Here is a 20052-nt window from a genome sequence, read left to right as displayed (position 1 = left end):
ACGAAAGTTTGCTGCAGAGCCCAGTCCCAATGGACACATCTACAAAATGCTTCCACACCTGCAGCTCAGGAACTTTGTGGGAGAGAGAAGCAGAAAGGCTGTAAGATTCAGAGGATCTGGGAGTTTGCTGTGAGATTATCTCCTAGTGATGTAAGAAGTGTCACCAACATGATAGGCCAAACGTGAGCTGAACAAGGGTGACACCAATGGACAAAATGGGCAAGGAAAGGTCCACAGGCTTCAACCCTATACAAACAAGTACAGGCAACTAAGGAAAGCTTGGAAAATGTAAACAGCATGCTCGACACTGGCTGTACAACAGCAGGTCAACACTGGCAACGATTTTCCTACAGGATTAACCAGGTGAGACCTCAGCATCTGTAACCCAGCCTGCAGGGGGAAACCCAGAAGCAAGAACAGCTTTCGAAACAGGATCCTTGGGAGTTGGGGTGGTGGGCAACACCTGGGATGTGACCAGAAGCCAGGACCAGGCAGTGAAAAAAAGACGAAGAACAGGGCAGGCTGCTGGAAAACAGGACAAAAATGCCTTGTACTTAGTGTTGAGCATCTCAAAAGCAACGTCAGCACCACAGGTGAAGCAGTGCGACTGGAATCATATAATGAATGGATGAAAATCCTTGGAATGGTGAAGAATAGCCTCCACTTGAGACTAGCCAACAGCCCAGTCCCCACCCAGCACTCCCCATACCCATCCTTGTCAAGTTTGTTGTTTTCTATCTCCCTCCCATCCTTATTTATTTCCCTTTCTCTAAGAAAAATAATGCTGGACTGGTTTGCGGAGTCTCTGTGTCCTCCTCCTCAGAGCTGGGGCTGTTCTGTTACCTGAAACTTAACATCCCTCTCCCCTACCTCTACTGAACCAATACTCTTCTTCCTTTCTCCTCATTCCCACAGGAGCACACGCACTAGTGCACAGGAACCATCAGTGCCCTTTACTTCTTACGGTAGTAAGGGATGATTGGGTTTTATTTAGCTTGTGGTATTTTCACAGTAGGCCTACCCCTTGATAGCAATTATGGTTGTAGACATTGTCAGAGTACTATAGCCAGGCCAAGAACTGTAATCAGGAAGAAAATAGCACTTCAACTTTGTTAGACCCTAAATCTCTCTTGGACACTAGAAACACTTCCACTAAAAGAATAAAGATGACATAATTTTTTAAAAATTATTCTTAGGTTTATTTTTATGAGTGTATGTATATGTGCCTGAAGCTTGTGATCTGAACAGGTGGCCCAGTCCCCAGAACTAGAGTTACAGGCGGTTGTAAGCCACACAAGGCTAGAACCCAGCTCAGGGCCTCTGCGAGAGCAACACATACTCTTTCCAGTTGTGTTTTTTATTTCATGTGTGTGGCTGTCTCACTCGCTTGTCAATGTACCAGTGTGCATGGCTGGTGCCCAATGAAGCCGGAAGAGTGTACTGGATGCTCAGGGCAAAAGCACAGGAAACTGGAATACCAAGCAATGCAGCTGTGTGAACTCCCAAACCCATAGGAGCCCAATGAGAACTCAGAAAACCTCAAAGAACTCAAAGCTGCAAAAGAAAAGGTCATATTGTAAAGCCTGGCTCATCAAAACAGCAGACTTCTTAACAAAATTTTAAAAGATGAGAGTTAAGAAGGACTTAATAAATGGACTAATCATGTTCATGTCATTCACGGACTAATAAACCTCTGACCTGTAAGCCAGCCCCAATGAAATGGTTTGTTTTCATTATAAAGTTTGCTGTGGTCATGGGGTCTCTTTGCAGCAAAAGGAACCCAATCTAAGACTCCAAGCAAACTGCTATTGCCTGCGAGAGTCATGACACTATAGGGACAGACTCAACTTCCCAAGTCTGCTGAGTCAGGCTAGCAGAAGATACTGGAAATTATTTTTGTGGACTGAAGGAAACACACCAACCCAAGAGGCTATGGGAAAGAATAGATGCTGCAACTGTAGTAAAACAAATGAAGATTAGGAACACCAAATATCACAAAGTGACAGGATCAATGTGGACCTTCTCAGTAACTCTGAATAGCAATGCTCCCTAATCCCTAAAGACACTTGTGAGGAGCTTAGGGTCAAAGTAAGGATCAAGTTATTTGTTGCCTTTAAAACATGAGTCACCATTATAAACAGATGGTACCACGGGATGAGAGGATGGAAAAGGTATTCCAAACAAGTGGAACTACAAACAAGCAAATACCCAGCAGAGCCAGTCAAAAACCTAAGAGAAGTCATTTTATCTATCAAGATAAACAACAATCTATCAAGAGGACATTACAACTTTCAATTTCCATGGACCCAGCTGATATGCACACCTATTTCTCTAACAAAAACTGCTAAATATAAAATCAAAGATCGGACAGAAATTGGCTGGGCAGAAGTGCTTGCCACACAAGTAGCAGCACTGGAATGTGGAACTCCAGTACCAACATCCAAGCCAGACACCTGTGGGGCTTGCCGTGATGCCAGCATTGTGGAGGCAGAGCCAGAATCCCAAGGCAAACCAGCCACAGACAATTGCTGTTCTTGGTAGTCTCTGGCTTCAGAAAGAGAACATACCTCAATAAACAAGAATGAGTGACTGAGAAAGACACCATATCAACTTCAGGGTTCAACATGTATGCAAACTAGCACATATGTGCTCTCCTTACACAAGCCACATGCAAATGAATCTTTTTAAAAAATTAGATTGACATTTTAAAATAATGTTTGTTTATTTTATGTATATGAGTATACTGTAGCTGTCTTCAGACATACAGAAAAGGGCATTGGATCCCATTACAGATGGTTGTGAGCCACCATGTGGTTGCCAGGAACTGAGCTCAGGACCCCTGAATGAACAGTCAGTGCTCTTAATCACTGAGCCATCTATCCAGCCCACAAACGAAGGTTTTAAGCCAATAAAAAGTCACAAATTAATCCCAATACACAGTGAGTGACTTTAATATTCCATTCTCACTAACACATCATCTTGACAAAAAGTAAACACCTCAGCTAAATGACATCATATATTAATAGACTACATAGAAAGTACAGAACGGATGGCGAGATGGCTCAGTGGTTAAGAGCACTGACTGTTCTTCTGAAGGTCCTGGTACATCTGAAGAGAGCTAGAGTGTACTCACACATAATAAATAAATAAATCTTTTTAAAAAAACAAAAGAAAGTACAGAACAGTCCAACTAAATGCTTCTGAATAGACATTCTCAGCAACCTGCAGAACTGACTCTAAAAAGACCATAATAGACGATGCAGTAGGACAGAAAGCTTTAACCTAGGGAACTTGAAATAACTTCTATTATTTTGATCATGATGCTAAAAATATGTAGCAAGAGGAACTATAGAGGATGCAAACTTGTGGAAATTCAACAGCACAACATTCGTTAATGCACAATCAGTGAAGAAATCAAGAAGGTAATAAAAGGTTAGAATCAAAGCAGAGGGAAAATATAACATACATATACAATGGGCATTAACAAAAGCACTCCCAAGAGGGAAGTTGTAGGTAAACATGCGCACATTAAAAAAAACAAACCAGACAGAGGTTTTCAGATAAATAACAAAGCACCTTAGAGTCTGGAAGAGCTAAAAACAAGTGAGACCCAAAACAGTGGCTGAAAAGAGATTAAGATGAACGCAGAGATTAATGAAACAAAAGATGGAGTGAGGCTGAGTTCTTTCTTTGGGGTAGATAAACAAGGGGCGGGGCCACAGTTTACCAAACTGTCTGACTAGTGTGCCCACAGCTCTGAGCTGGGTTCCCAGCAGTTTACTCATAAAATATATTGTCAGCATCAAGGAATGAGAGATAGGAGATTCAGAAATTAAAGGTTATACTCAGATACAGAGCTAATTTGAGACCAGCCTGGGATACATAAGGCCCTGTCGAAAAATAAATATTGGGAGGAAGTAACACAGAAAGAAAGGAGGGGAGAGAAGAGACTGGAGGGGAGAGGGAAGGGAAGCGGAGAGGAGGGGAGAGGAGAGGAGAGGGGAGGGGAGGGAAGGGGAGGGGAAAGGTAGAGACAGAGATGGGCACAAGTGCAAGGACTTCTGGAAATGTGCTAGATCACTCAGAAACTAATATCAACAAATAAACATGTGTTCCCGGGCTGGTGAGATGGCTCAGCAGTTAAGAGCACTGGCTGCTCTTCCAGAGGTTCTGAGGTCAATTCCTAGCAACCACATGGTGGCTCACAACCATCTGTAATGGGATCCAATGCCCTTTTCTGTGTGTCTGAACACAGCTACAGTGTACTCATAGACATAAAACCAATCAACTAAAAAAAAATAAAAAAATAAAAAAATAAAAAAATAAAAAGGAGGCTCCCATGAAGTTACAAAGCTTTGAAACAGGTCATTCAAATCAAAAGTTTAATTTATACAAATTCTGCTTTGGCATTTATCTGCTTTTGTTTGCCACTGATGTTTAACTTTCTTTTTATCAAAGTAGAGAAGGAAGCATTGCGTCCTGAGGACACTTCTCCCCACACCATTCACTCTTTAATATACCCAGTACCCAACAGAAGCAGCCTCTGGTTCATAGTCACTGCCTCCAGACTCTTACACACTGCCCCATTATAAGGCAACATCTGGAAACCTTAAACATTTGCTTAACTGAGATGACCATGAGGCAGATACCTTTTAAATCACTACAAAGTCCCAACAAAAGATATATCCTTGTCTAGAAAACAAAGTCTACATCTTAAAAATACTGTTACATACACTTTAAGACTTTTAACACGGGCTTTATTATTGCAACCTTTAAACATCTTTGACGACTCTGCGGATTTTCACTGTGTATTGTACGATGACAGTCTCACTGCTTCACGGCGATGCTGGTGTTGCTTTTGTGGTGCTCAACACTAAGCACAAGCTCCTCTCCCACCTGTGCTTAGATGGGATCACCCAGAACCACGGCAGCCTGTTTCCAGTGGGAGGCCTCAGCTGAGGTGTCCAGCCTCACCTCGTCATCCAGGCACAAATGAAACCAAAATGGATCCGTGGTCACTCGCCGAGACCTGTACACACGGACCTGTAGAAAGAAAATCCTGAACATTCCATCAAGTAAAGTTAGGTCTTTTTTTCTTCTTAATCAGTTTGAACACAAAAACAAAAGATATATTTAACCACTCATTTTAATTTAATTATAGTTAACATTAGATACTAATATTTATCTATGCTTGCATGTTGTTTAGAATATAAGATTTAACTCTTCAAAGGAAATGACAGCCATTTAGGGTTTAGGGTAAATGTCTTGAAATGACAAGAGTGATCATTTATAGTTAGTTGTCTTTACCTTTACTTCTCTATTGGAAGTGTTCAAATATGGAGTCATCAGATCCAGTCTCAACAGTTCCACTGACTGGCTTAACGGGACACATGGCAAAGAAGATAGATCCAGACATACCCGGATAGGCACCTGAAAAGAGAGGCCACTTTCCCTCTGCTCGCCTTCAGGCAGGGCTCCCTCTGTGTTTTCTCACCCTGCTTTCTAGGCCTTGGTCTTTTATGCAGCGGTCCTAAGGCATGAAGCCTCTTGGCGAGTTCCCAGGAGGAATGGACAAGCTAAGGCTTGTAGGCAGGTTCAGCTCTTTGCTGAGCTTTGTTACCTACAGGCCTTTTTCTTGGATGGAAACACACTATACTTTCAAATGGCCAAACAATTCCAAATACATTTATAACCAGAACATGTGTACTAACATTCAAACAATCTAACAGTTAGTATTTGATGTCTTTGATCAGAGACATCAAATTCGGCCAGGCATCGGGACATGTGCTCTAAATCCCAGCACCACAGAGGCAGAGGCCAAGAAAACTTTATGAGAAGCCAGCTTGGTCTAATCGTGAGTTCCAGAACAACCAAGTCTACCCAATGATATCTTGTCTCAAACAAACAAACAAACAAACAAACAAACAAACAATTTCATTTGAACAAATTCACTCAGAGAAATGAACTCTTTTCTTCAAAGCTGTGGTTCTTAAAACCTTGGCTACAACTTCAAGTCACTGGGGGAGTCTAAAAGGCCCAGCTGCTCAGGGTACACACCATGTCAATTTGTCCTCAGGCCGCGGACTCTGAAGCTTCTTCCTTGCATGAACTAAGAAGATGGTGCCACTTAGAAGACACTTTCCTTTCTGTCAGACACACCAACCTCTCCTATGCTCTCCAGTCGTCCTTATGCCGTGTACTCCTGCTCACGCCAGGCCCTAAGAACACCATTCCCACTTCTCCCTGCCTGGGACTGAAATGCTCACAGTTCTAATGCAATGTCCTGTCTGTCCCCACTTTTCTCAGCCTAGCCTCCAAGCCTCTCCTGTCCATCACACTAAAGCTCGGCACCTTGCAGGCTGTTCTCTGCACACCCCTAATGTGCCATCCACTCTGTGGCTTTAATAACATCTGATACCGACCGCCAACTTTAGGTGCTCAGCCTAGTTTTCTTTGAATCCTTATCCAGCTGCTCAATGACCTCCTCTGACACTTCTTATACACGATACAGCTGATTACTCCACTATTTCCCCACATTAATAGATGGTAACTATCCTTCCTGGTCCTTTCTCATATTCTACATCCAATCTATAAAACTCCTACCTTTAAAATCCATGCAGATGCATACATGGCTCCAGTTCCGGTCTAAGCCACCAGCTCTCACTAACTATTAAGGTACTGCCTCCAACTGGCTTCACACGTGCTTTATTCCTGACAGTCACCTAAGAGACCTTTTCAAAGTAGGTTGTTCCATCATCCCACTGCCCAACCCTCTGTGATGCTGCCTAAGGATCCTGATTTACCCCATGGGGCAGGACCCACACCATGTCAGAGATTTTCATACTGGGTAACTATCTAGGGTTTGCAGTAATTTAATTCTGTTTCTGGAACCAGAAATGGCATCCTAGGTCTTGAGGGCAAGGAGGATATCTGAATATATAGTGTTAATGCTGGAGTTGGAGGTCTTGGCTTCTTTCTGCCAAGGAACAGCTGGTTGACTGAGGAGTCTAGAGTCCCTGCCTACGCCCTGAACCTGAAGGAGAGTAAGGATAGGTTTTAGGCTGGGACTTCATGGACCCATAAGTTCCAAAAATGTTTGGTGAAGCCAAAATATGTTTGGCAGAGACTATGGACATCCTGCTTTTTCAAGGAGCTGACAACCCTGACTCGTGTGCCCATATTAAGTTGCCACCATTTTTTTTTTCTTGTTGACTTGAGTCAATCTACTGACCTCCTTCATAGTCAGAGGCCAACAGAGCTCAAGAGGCAAATGTGTGGACTCACTGCCTTCTCTGTTAAGATATTAATTTTCCTGTCAAGCTCACAGAGTTGTAAACAGACTTCTCATTGGCTATAGCAGACTAGTATTTTGAATGGATGTGGATTCGTTCTTAGGATCCCCCTGCCTGGCTGTCTATGTTAGTAGCGAGAGTTAATTTGATGTCTCTGGGTTCTTGTTCATGGTTCACTTGGTATGTATGGGGCCCTAAAGGTCGATCATGCTGCCATACTCTTAACCCATCAATACAGACTCCCTGCTCCCACCACACACCTTTGATTTATACTGGAATACCTGGTTTGCAGAGTTGGTAGCAAGAACAGCAGATTCTTGATTTTTCTAGTTCAAGCCTCCTATGAGGATTACATTCCTGACCCAATCTAAGGTGCCATATTGGACATATTAGAGCTGGCAGGCTGGTCATTTATAGAAGCATGACTCTGTTCTCCCTGGAGGGTGTGTACCATAGGGAAGGACTGCATGGGGGTTCATGCTTCCTTCTAGCCTGGCCAGCACTAGGAAAGGCACTGGACTCTGCCTGCCTGTGCTTGCCTCCACAGCTTCTGTGGAGCTCTGTATGCGTATGCTCTTGCACTCTGGTGCACACAAGTTACACAAGTGTAAGTGAAGATTAGAGGTAGATACTGGGTGTCTTCTTCAATTGCCCTTCCTTCTGCCTATTTTTAATAGAAGGTTGAGATGGAAATTTCTACCATCCTGGACCGTGTTCCTCAACCTGTAAGCCAAAACAAATCTTTACTTTGTGGTGCCCTTATCAGGTGTTTTGCTGTAGCAGCTAGTAACTAATACATACATGCAATTTGGGAATGGTGCCATATGTCTACAACTCTAGCCCTTGGGAGATGGAAACAAAAGGATCAGGAGCCCAAGGTTATCCTTGGCTACACACTGAGGTCCTCTGGGCTACATGAGATCTTATCTCAAAAAAACAAAAGATAAATAAATAAAATGAACAGGGCATACAGTAGGTGCTCAATGAACATCTGTGGATTAGTTGTTAGTGTATTATATTCCTTTAACAACCTCTGATTTTGTATCATTGATTGACACAGTTTTCTAGTGCTCAATCCTCATAAGAGAGGAGACCTAAGGCAATGGGGTAAACAGACTGTAAAATATAAAACTGCTAAAGAAGGTTAAGGATTGTCTTTAGCTAAGTGGTCGAGTGAACGTCGTATGTTGGCATACTATAGGGTGTTGTGTATGTTCTGTAGAAACACAGTGGGTGGGACTTAACCAAGGCTTGCTCATTCAAGAACATTGGGGGATGGAGCACAATACTTACATTATATGAAAACTATACAGACCACAAAGGGAAGAGTGCTCATGAGTGGGAGATACTGTGAAAGGCCAACAGGACCAGTATCTTGTAGACCCTGACACAATTAAGAGCTGCTGGAGTCAGGATCAAGTGGCAATAAAATAGAAAGACAAGGACTAGAGAGAAATTCCGACAGTTAAGAGTGTTTACTGCTTTGGCCGATGCCCAGGTTCAACCCAGCACCCACATGGTAGCTCACAATAACCTGTAATTCTAGGTTCAGATCTTATCTCCTCTTCTAGACTACATGAGCAATGAACACACAAGACACACATGCATACAAACACTCACACACTAAAATAAGTAAATAATTCTTTTAGAACATTACAATAGAAAGATAGAAGGTAGCAGTTTGGGAACATGCACAGAAACAGCTTAAACACCTCTATCTTTTGCTAAGTGTATTCTCTTTATTAAATCTTCACAAAGGAGATATTAAACTAACTCTAAAATCTTGATTAACCACATCCCATACCTCAGGCCCCCTCAAAAAAGTATTGAATTAATTTATTCCTTAAGTAGAGTCTGTCAAGGCAGACTCCCAGAACCCTCAAGAGCTTACTAGTTAGAGCCTTTCGACATCATTTTCCGACTCTGTACTCAACATCCCACTTCATCCCATCCTGAACCCCATGTGGCTTCCCTGAGCACTCTATCTAGACATATCTTCAGCGCACACCTGTACACCTGTGCGGTGTCATTCTCTTTCTAAATCCCCATGACTCCTTGTTTCTTAAAGCAACACTAACCTTCCTTCTTGAGCCCCACCACCCCTGCTATGCAGACAGATGGCCCAGACCTGGACCCCAGCTGCCCATGCCAATCAGTAGCCAATCTGAAGTTTCAATATAGAAATTTAAGCTTCAGATACAGTTTTCTGTATGCTTCTTTGTTACAAAAGCACAACTGTTTATTGCGTGCCTAAAACCTCTTGTCCTTTTATTCTCTAACAATCATTCAGAGCAAACCGAATACTTTAGTCAGTATTCATGACAAAAGTTCCTGGTCATTCCAACTCTCAGGTTGATTTTCATCCCTGACGTGTCCAGTTACCCCAGGAAACTGACAGGCCTTTTTATCCTAATAAACCTGCTAACCAGGCAAAAACTCAAAAGGAGAGAAAGACGCCAGGAACCGCTGACATCCTGGCTGAACAGTTTTCTAGACATTTACCTAAAACTGGTTGATAAAAGGTGCATGTTTAGCCCAAGAGTGTGTTCTGTTCATTGAACCGCATTCTCTTCCACCAGCGTCTGACACTCCACAAGCATCCCAAACATCAGCACATACTGGGGGGAAATCTTGCCTCCAGACTGCAATAAACATTTGTAAAGGGGTAAATATTTATAAAAGCCTTAGATATAAGCAAGAATCATGAATTAATGAAGTATAGATGGTACATAGTCTGGTGGAACTTGTCACTATTGACTACTAGCTCAGAATTTAAACCACTAGAAATAATTGCCCAAGAAGTCATATTTGGATGGTTAACTCAGGAGACAGATTAAGGTAAATTTTTAATTAACAGGCCACAATCATTAATAGTGAACCATACATGGAAATCAAAATGCTCCAAAACTGAGCACTTTTTGAACACTCATACAATAAAGTATGTGGGATATTCTATATATGACTTCATGAATAGGTTTCCATAAGAACAAGTACACTAAAAATACTACAAGGCTGCTTTAGAAGTTTATGTAAGGAGTTGTGGATGGGCCTGGTGCTTGTTGTTCTTGTGAACCAGTCCCCTAAGGAATAAAGGAGCCAAGATTGGGCAAGTAGGAGGGACTTCCAAGATGTTGCCCTCTTTGGTGCCACAGGAACATATTAACAGTACAGCTATGGCCATAAAAGGCACTTCAAATAAGCTGTCCCTGGACAGAGAATTACGAGCAGAAGACAAGTGTCTGGTGGGAAGCTGGCAATCCCTGCATGTGGGGACCATGTGCTGCTGTAGCAAGGACTACACTGGAGGCCATGCACTGGAGGCCATGCCAAGGCAGAATTGGTTCCCATATGAGGGACCGGTGTAACCGCCAGCGGCTACATGTGAACTGGGTTGCCTGTAAGAGAATTTTGAGGTTAACGGGAAGGTGGGGGCGAGAGAGAGATGTGAGTCAAGGCGGCAATCCGGTCAAGACTAACTTTAATATTTTTATGACATGTTTTATAGTCTTGGGGGAATCAGCCACCCCTCCCAGAGGCCGGTCACATCAAAGGCAGGGCTGTGAAGTCTTCTTTGGCTCCAGATCTCAGCAAGTCGACTGCCTTCAGCCTGGCGAGGTCTCTGTTGGGTGTCAGGTGAAACCGCCTTGGGGCAGTGTTGGTAGTTAAGGTGATGGCGCCTTATCGTTCCCAGGAACAAAGGCCGGAGGTAGCCCATCGGAAGAGTGGGGGTTGCCAGCCAGCTTAATGTTGTGGGGGAAGAGACAGACCGGCACTAAAACTACCATAGAATACTGTTTCTCATACTGAGCCGTAAAAGGAAGCAGAAATAGAAGACAGACTAAGGTCTGTAAGGCCAAGTGAAACTATCCCTTATCAGACAGCAGGTCTTACTTTACTGAGAATTTTGGGTATCTCCTACTTGAATTTCCAGAACAGGGACTACAGAGAGTTGAATACTGTGTCACCTTGAATATCTTTCACACTAAACTTTAAATGCAAGTTACACAGACTAGCAATCTATCAGTTAGTACATATCTAAAAATAATATGCATAGATGTTTACATTTTTGCTACATGGCTTCCCTAAATAGATCATGAAGCCTTAAAGGCTGGGGAAACAATTCAGTGGATAAGGCACTAGCAGTCCAAATGGGAAGGCCTGAGCTTAGAGCGACATCACTGAGGTAAAATAGCAGCCTGCCTGTAATCCGAATTCTTACAGGGGTGGGGAGTGGGGGTGGGGGATGGGGGTGGAATCCTCAGGGCAAGTCCAAACCCTAGGCTCCCAAATCAGCAAGCTGTGTGTTTAGTGAGGAGAAACAAGGAAGGCACTCACCACTCATAGAAACAGAACAGCAAGAACAAGGGATGGCAGACAAGCACTGAGTTGGGGCAGTGTCCAGTTCTGGGCTGTCCAGGTCCATAGGACTCACTCTAGGCTTGCACGGCCATGTGATTACAAGTGAGTAAACAGGAACGAGCCTGATTCACACCCATGATGTATACCCACCAGGGTGATCCTCGAACAGCTAAGAGGTGGCTGGGACTTGCTCATCCTGTGCTGGTCCTAACAATTTGTTTGAGTTCGAGGGAAAGTCAGAAGCCAATCTCAATTAGTGAAATTACTTATCTCTTAATAGAGTGGCACAATTTCAACAAAACCATTATTATTAGCTAGTGAGCTATTATGAAATTAGCCTATTTACCTGTTAATTTTCTGCAAATTTACCTTAACTTTCTAAAATGTGAAGCTCAAGAAAAGTTTCAAGAATGGTAAGAGTGCTCCTTAACTTGTTATTTCACTGTTATTAAATGGGCCACTTACCAGGCACTGACGTCATGCTAGGTTTCTCCTTGTAGGACTAGGGATTAGGGATACCAGAGCAAGCTCTCCACCACTGAACCACATCTCCACCCCATACACTGTCTGCCTTTTACCCAAACAAGTGCTTTCTCTCCAGTCAATTCTAACACTATCTACCTGTATCACACCGGTTAAAGGGCTCAGTCCTATATGACTGCCCCTCTTCAGACGCCAATCGTAAACCCCTAGTGTCTGGAGTACTGCAACCACTAATACACATGTGGCATTCAAACAACTACCCCTTTGAAGGAAGTATCTGATACAAATACATACATGCAGGCAAAGCATACTTAAAATAAATAAATCTTTAAAAAAAATAAAAGAATTTAAAGATAAACTCATGAAGAAATGGCCAAACAAAACATGTCTAGGGCAACGATTTATACTAACACTATGTTTGATCTTAGTTTGCTGTTGTTCTGTTGTTTTTAGCACAAAGCTCCTTAACATAGGAGTCTTCTCATAGTCAAAAGAACGTTAAGAGTACCTTCTGTATACCGAGGCCATCTCAGGATCTAGGGACTCCTAGACTCTCTGGTTTGTCCTCCAGAAAGAATAAGGGCCTTTCTGTCTGATTCCCCTGCCTATCCTCAAAGCCAGGCTGAGTTATCACGAATACCCAGTGCTGCCACACATAAAGAAGCTCATGGAAATCCCCAAGGATTGAGCTGAGAGCTTCTGTCACACAGGGAGTGCAGGGCCCTGGACAGTATGTCGGGAAAGACTGTGGACACTCTGCACCCTTCCATGGGCCTTGCCCTGTGCAGCTTTCCTGGCTCCTCATCTGTATCCTCTATAACAAACATGTTCCTAAGTCCTGTGTGCCGCTATAAGACGTTCACCCTAAACTGAAGAGGGCTTTATGCACTGAGGGACCCTCAATCTCTATCTGGCAGGTAGAAGTATAGATGACAACTATATATGCATCTGGGTTTTGAAGTTGGTGCTACCTCTCCTCCAGATAGCAGGACCAGAACTGACTTGAATTAAAAAACAGCAGCTGGTGTCTGGAGAACTAAACAGCTGTAAACCCCTGTATAGCTATCACCCCAGTACTGCACCAAAGGTGGGTTAGAGGAAGAAACAGCTCTTTAATGGAAAGGGGACCTCGGAGCCCCAGTCTTGAGGCACATTACTCTCCCTTCCCTATGTTGATGTGTTCACCCACTCTGGAAAGCATGTGAACTTTCCAGTCAGAGCTTTGCTGAAGACTCATTTATTTACTGGTGATTAACTCAGTTTCAGGAAAGGTCAGAAATTGTCAACCACCGGCAACCTCCAGCCTCTACCCCAAACCTGCCTAGAGGGCCTCCCTTGCAGAACAAACCCTGACGTCAAGGTATGGTTAGACAGTAAAACATTCGCCTTACCCCTTTTGCCGACCGAATTTGAAAACAAAAAGAAAAACAAACACAAAACTAACAACAAACCTAAGAGTAACTTGAACCCAAACTCCCCCTCACACTTCTGGTTTTTGTTTACCTGGATATTGCGGCCTTTTCCATTAGCTCCTGCTGGATAAGCCCAGATGGCTCGATGATATCTAATATAATTATGCTCCACAATTTATCAGATTTGGGCCTCTGCAACACAGCAGCTTCATCCTTTCTGTGGCAGCCAAAAGTCAAGTGTTTCCTTACGGAAGTGATTGGCTTCAGATTGGTCCAAAGCAATACAATGCAGGTCTTTCTCCACTGAACTGTAGGGCTTAACCTGACCCAGTGTTCCAGCAAGTATAAGCAAAAGAGAGAAGCCTTCAGAACATCCAGCACATAGAAAGGGTCAGAGGGACTGGGTGCAGCATCGCTCTGTACACTCCCAGAGTTCGTCTCCATGTACTGACAGTGAGTGTCTGTGGGCTGACACCCCGGATCTGGGGCCAGCGAAGAGAAGACCTTCCTCATCGACAGCTTAAAGCTGATACAGAATGTTATTAAGCAGAACAATCTCTGTGGGCTCTAACACACAGGTCTGTTCCAGAGCGCCTGGTCTACTGGTCTGAATGTTAGCCAAAGCACTACGGAGTTCAACCTCATTTCCTAGAGAGAGCAAGTCTTTATTCTTGGTAAAAATTTTTATAACTTCCATTTCATGTTCCAAATGCAAGATACTGATCCCCTGATTCTTAGGTAACAATCGTGACAAGATGCCTCCATTGTCACTCGGTCACCAGTCTGAATGCAGTAGTCTTCATCTGTAAGAAAGGAAAGGAGAACATAATATATACATATACAAATACATATTCATATATCCTGATTGTCTTAATTAGGATTTCTATTACTGTAATAAACACTGTGATGAAAAGCACACTGGGGAGGAAAGGGTTTATTTGGCTCATCATTAAAGGAAGTCAGGGCAGGAACCTGGAAGCAGGAGATGAAGCAGAGGCCATGGAGGGGGGCTGCTTACTGGCTTCCTCAACCTTCCTTTCCTTTCCTTTTTCCTTTTTCCTTTTTCCTTTCCTTTCCTCTTGTCTCTTTCCTCCTCCCTTCCTTTTTTCCTTCCTTTTTTTCTGGAGACAGGTTCTTTGTGTAGCCCTGGCTAACTCTGTAGAACAGGTTGATTTCAAACTCACATAGGTATGCCTGCCTCTGACTCCTGAGTGCTGGCATTAAAGGCATACACAACCACCACCCAGCTCACCCTACTTTCATATAGAAACTAACACAACCACCCTAAGAGATGGCACCACCCACAATGGGCTGGGCCCTCCCCTCCCCCATCAATTACTAACTATTAAAAATATTCTACAGGCTTACCTACAGTCCCATTTTATAAAGGCATTTTCTTAATCGAGGTTTCCTCCTCTTAGATGACTTTAGCTTATGTCAAGTTGACATAAAACTACCCAGCACAACTGACCCCTTACCGACTAAAGCTGAGACTGGGACAATGCACGGCTGCTGCTGTTCTAGGCAGTTATGCCATGGTACTGCCATCTCCAAAATGCTGGGCTTCCTTGCTGCAGTGGCTGCATCTCAAACTTGCCATGGGGCTGGAGCTGGCCTGAAACTCCTGGTTCTCTTTCCTCTACATCCTAAGTGTTGGGATTACAGACATGCATTACAATGCCCAGCTTCATACTGTTTTTACTACAATCACTAGAAGGGCTGCCAAACTGAGGAAGACCTGGGGATAAACGAGGATTTGTCTATAGGCAATGACAGATGGAATCAATATCATTTAATAAAGCCTCATTTTAGCTTAACTAGACACTCTTTTATCTAAAGGTAATTTCCAAAACAATGAAAGCACAGCACAATGGTATCCTTATGCACCTGGAAATTTGCATGTTTGTGAACATCACAGTTTAAGGAAGAGTAAGTCCTGCAGTGAAGAGTATTCTGTGCTCCTCTGTGACTCTTCACACGGGGGTCCATTTCCCCACTGCCCATGTATGACTATCATTCTTCCTATCAGTTCCAGAGAAAAATACAATCCATACCTAGGTATGGTGAGACAGGGAATCTGAGACAAAAAGATCGATTGAGCCCATAAAATCTGACTTACAATCTTAACTCCCTGGGTTCAATCCCTAGAGACCAAGTAAAGCTGTCCTGTGACCACATGCATGCCATGGGATGTGTCCCTAAGAAACACCTCGTACAAACAGACACACACGAATTTTTTTTTTGTTTTTCGACACAGGGTTTCTCTGGGTAGCCCTGGCTGTCCTGAATTCACTCTATAGACCAGGCTGGCCTTGAACTCAGAAATCCACCTGCCTCTGCCTCCCAAGTGCTGGGATTACAGGCATGCGCCAACACGCCTGACACGAATATTTTTAATTGAGGAAAAAAAAAAAACAAAGTTGTTATTTTTAGGTTAAGCATTTAAAATGGTCTTTGTTTGCAAATTCTTTAAGAGATATTTAAATTACTGTAAGAGAATGAAACTAGGCCGGGCAGCTGTTTCCTTCTACTTTACTTGGTCTCTAGGGATTGAATACAGGGAGTTAAGGTCCTATGATAGTCATACCAGGCTGGTCTTGAACTCCCAGATATTTGCCTGTCTCCTGAGACCCTGATATGCTGTGATTAACAGCATACAATACTGCAGCTGTCTTTAATCTCTCTTCTAAAGAACACATTTGTAATTCAAATGTACTTTTGAACAGAGAAATGTATAATTCTTAAATAGTAAAGTAGCACTTCTTTTGCTGAAAACTTCATCTCAAAAGTAATTATTTTTTTCTTTTTGGTCACCGACAGTTACTTGATTTTCTTTCTTTCTTTTTTTTTTTGTTTAATTGATGGATTGATTGATTGTATGTGAGTGCACTGTTGCTCTCTTCAGACACACGACAAGGGAGGGCATCAGATCCCATTACAGATGGTTGTGAGCTACCATCTGGTTGCTGGGAATTGAACTCAGGATCTCTGGAAGAGTCACTGCTCTTAACCACTGAGCCATCTCTCCAGCCTGACAGTAACTTGATTCAAGCAACAAATTTCGTCTGTTTGATTGGCTTGTCGGGGAAACGTTTGATTTAAAAGAATTAAAAAAAAAAGATTTATTTTATGTATGGGAGTACACCACTGCTCTCTTCAGACACACCTGAAGAGGGCATCAGATCCTATTACAGATGGTTGTGAGTCACCATATGGTTGCTGGGACTTGAACTCACGGCCTCTGGAAGAACAGTCAGTGCTCTTAACTGGTGAGCCATGTCTCTAGCCCATTGAAAGAATTTTTTAAAAAGTTTTATTCATTTATTTATGCATTTTAGAAATGTAAATGGATATTTTGTCTGCATATTAGAAAAAGCCATTGGATCCCATGGGACCATGGGCACAGACAGTTCTGAGCTACCCTGTAGGTACCACAAGTTCTCTAGAACAGCATCCAGTGGTCTTAACCACAGCTTTCCAGCCACTAATTTTTTTTAATGAGACAATACTTACCTTCAAGGGCCTATACTGGATACACAGCCTGTTCCCAGCAGGTTTCCTCACTAGGACTTGTGGACAAACTGTGTTCATCATCAAGCTGGAGAACAAACCAAACCATAATAGCGTCCAGCATGCCTTCTTTAACAGCAGGGACATTAAGAGTGTGGCTTCTTAGTTGCAAGACTTTTTAATTCCTGAAAATGTAAAAAGGACCAGCAAACAGAAGTCAGGAAAGTAGAAAGGAGCCAAAAATTTCTGAATAATAAGAGAATGAGAGGCCTTATAAATTGTGTTTCCCTCAATTTACAACTCAGCCCAACTTCACAGCACACGGCCCTGCCCTGCCCTGCCCTGCAGTCAGGGAACCGATTGCAGAATATTATGTGTCTACTAATCATGTAGCAGACATACACATACTGCAGATGAAGTCAAGTCACCAGTAATAGAACTGAATGACAAAACTACATGTGCATGCGCGTGCACACACACACACACACACACACACACGCACAGAAAAGCCAGCCAGAATGAGGCCTTTCAACAAGCGGCACAGGGAAAGGACACTGTGCTCCTGGGAAGTGTGAAACAGACAGGAATTTTAAAACCAAAACCTTTTACAGGGTGTGCAGTGTAAGGAAAAATTCAAATAAAAACTGTAACAATAAAAGAAGAGCTGTGGGTTGGAGAGATGGCTCAGTGGTTAAGAGCACTGACTGCTCTGCCAGAGGTCTTGAGTTCAATATCCAGGAACCACACTGTGGTTCACAACCATCTGTAATGGGATCCGGGGCACTCTTCTGGAGTGTCTGAAGACAGCTACAGTGTGCTCATACACATAAAATAAATAAATCTAAAAGAGAAGGAGCAGCTGTAAGGTACATAACAGCTCTACCCCATTACTTCCTGGAACGTCCTGTCTGGTCATGAATGACCTTAAAACACAAGGCTGCTCAACAACTACAAAAGCGACCTGAAGACCACTGCAGACCACTCCCAAAAGAGAGCCAGCTAAAGGGAAGCAACTGCATTTTAAAATCTCATGCTAGAATACCCTTCTTTCACAGTCTACAGAAAAGGAGCATGGGAAACGTGTGTATATGAATATTACTCTTTCTGCAAGACATTAGTAACCAGATTTTTAGTTTACAATTCTTGGGCTCTTTGGGCTCCTTATACATACATCTTATCTTCCACCAATACACACACACACACACACACACACACACACACACACACAGTACAGAGGCTTGACTAGCAAGTGCCAGGTTCTGGGTCCAATCCCTAGCATCCCCAAAACAGAAGACCTAAGTGTTCTCTGTGTCAGGAGTCCTTCAGCCCTTGGTGAGATGGGACGCTATTACCCTAACACAGCGGTTCTCAGCCTTCCCAATGCTGAGATCCTCTCATACGTGGTGACCTCCAACCATAAAATCATCTTCACTGCTATCTCATAACTGTAATTCTGCTACTGTTATGAATCATAATACAAACTTCTGGGTTTTCTGATGATCTTAGGTGACCTCTGAAAGGGTAATTTGACAACATAGGGGTCTCGGACCCACCGACTGAAAAATCACTGCCCAAACAATTTTTTTTTTTAATTTAGATGATTAGGTTTAGATTGTTGTTCATGTCAAGGAAACAATTAACTTGAAAAGATAGGATATTAAAGATAAATATAAAGATCTAGGCTGGAGTGTACATCTCTATGTTTAAATACGTAAGAACTTGGCAAAATTCTTCTAGTCTTTCACTTGAGTAGCTCACACCTTGTCTTATTTCTACTGTCATAGTGCATGCTCTTACAAAGCACAGCACACACACCTAACAACCCTTGGCAGCATTCCCATTACAATGAAAAAGAATACTTTCAAGAGGGAATTTTAATCTGCTGCTGATCATTTCATCATAAGACTGTAAAACCTCATGTACATTCAAAAAGTAAGGCATAGCTAGTCAGCAGTGGCGGTGGTGCCGACATCTGATCACAGCGCTCTGGAGGCAGAGGCAGGAGGATGTCAAAATTGGAGGCCAGTCTGGACAAAAGAGTAAGTTCCAGAACAGCTGGGGCTACACAGAGAAACCAGGACTGGAAAAAACAAACAAACAAAAACAAACAACAACAAAGGTAAGAATTAAACATATTGTTTTTACCTAAAGATTTCATCTTTCATAATCTGAAAGATAATGAAACTTTCATAATCTGAAAGCACTCTGTCAAAGGCAGGTATCCTCCAGGGATTCCACCCATCTTTTCAGTTGTGTATGCTTCAACTGCTTTTCGGTGTCTACAGAAGAATAGGCCAGGCTCTAAAATTTCACATTTGTTGGTAATGTATACCAGCAATGTCCTTAGCACCAACCCTAGGAAGAGTTCAAAGAAAAGGTAAGTTGTAAGACAGGATTTTTAAATTATCAAATATCATTGTCTAATAGTTGAGAGAATATAAACATAAGAGTGAAATAAGACCTCAAGGCCACAGATTTCTTAAATAAATAAATAAACACACACACACACACACACACACACACACGCATATATAAAATCGCATAAAGGAAAAAATGATGAATAACTCCATATTAAAATTAACAGTTTTTGTGGGATGGAGCGATGGTTTGTAGGTAAGCACCCATGTTGTTCTTGCAGAGTCCCTGAGTTCAGTTGGGTTCCAGCACACACGTCAGATGTTTCACAAATACCTACAACTTCAGCAACACCCTCCTATGGCAGCTGCAAACTGCACATACACAAGGCACACACACAAAACACACATGCAGAAATAAAAATTGTAAAACTTTTAAAAAGGAAAGTATTTACAGAACACATATTCACTAAATGACTCATATTCCATTAAAAAAAATGTGCTTTTGAATTCCGGCAAGCTAACAGGAGACAACCAAGAACAGACAAAGCACTTAGGTCCTTCACCAAAGGGGATAAGACAACCAAGTAAAATATGAATCTGAGTGAGCGTCAAGCAGTGAGGTGAGAACCCCACCACACG

At 42.7% G+C, this 20052-nt stretch overlaps 1 protein-coding gene and 3 pseudogenes across 2 annotated transcripts in view; 1 reads left to right on the top strand and 3 right to left on the bottom strand.

Annotated features, from left to right (window-relative positions):
* The window catches only part of LOC127672155 (transmembrane protein 184C-like), a 250674-nt gene that overhangs the window by 65769 nt on the left and 164853 nt on the right, over positions 1 to 20052 (top strand). The window lies entirely within an intron of this gene.
* Positions 1 to 20052, bottom strand: part of LOC127672158 (protein arginine N-methyltransferase 9-like) — a 231974-nt pseudogene that overhangs the window by 203724 nt on the left and 8198 nt on the right.
* The window catches only part of LOC127672159 (protein arginine N-methyltransferase 9-like), a 217329-nt pseudogene continuing 201283 nt past the window's right edge, over positions 4007 to 20052 (bottom strand).
* On the bottom strand, positions 4369 to 19327 carry LOC127672157 (protein arginine N-methyltransferase 9-like; annotated as a pseudogene).

This window comes from Apodemus sylvaticus, chromosome 21 (assembly GCF_947179515.1).
Source record: "Apodemus sylvaticus chromosome 21, mApoSyl1.1, whole genome shotgun sequence".
NCBI classification, from domain to species: domain Eukaryota; kingdom Metazoa; phylum Chordata; class Mammalia; order Rodentia; family Muridae; genus Apodemus; species Apodemus sylvaticus.
Note: the sequence above shows the minus strand (reverse complement) of the source record. Positions and strands in the feature narration are given on the sequence as shown.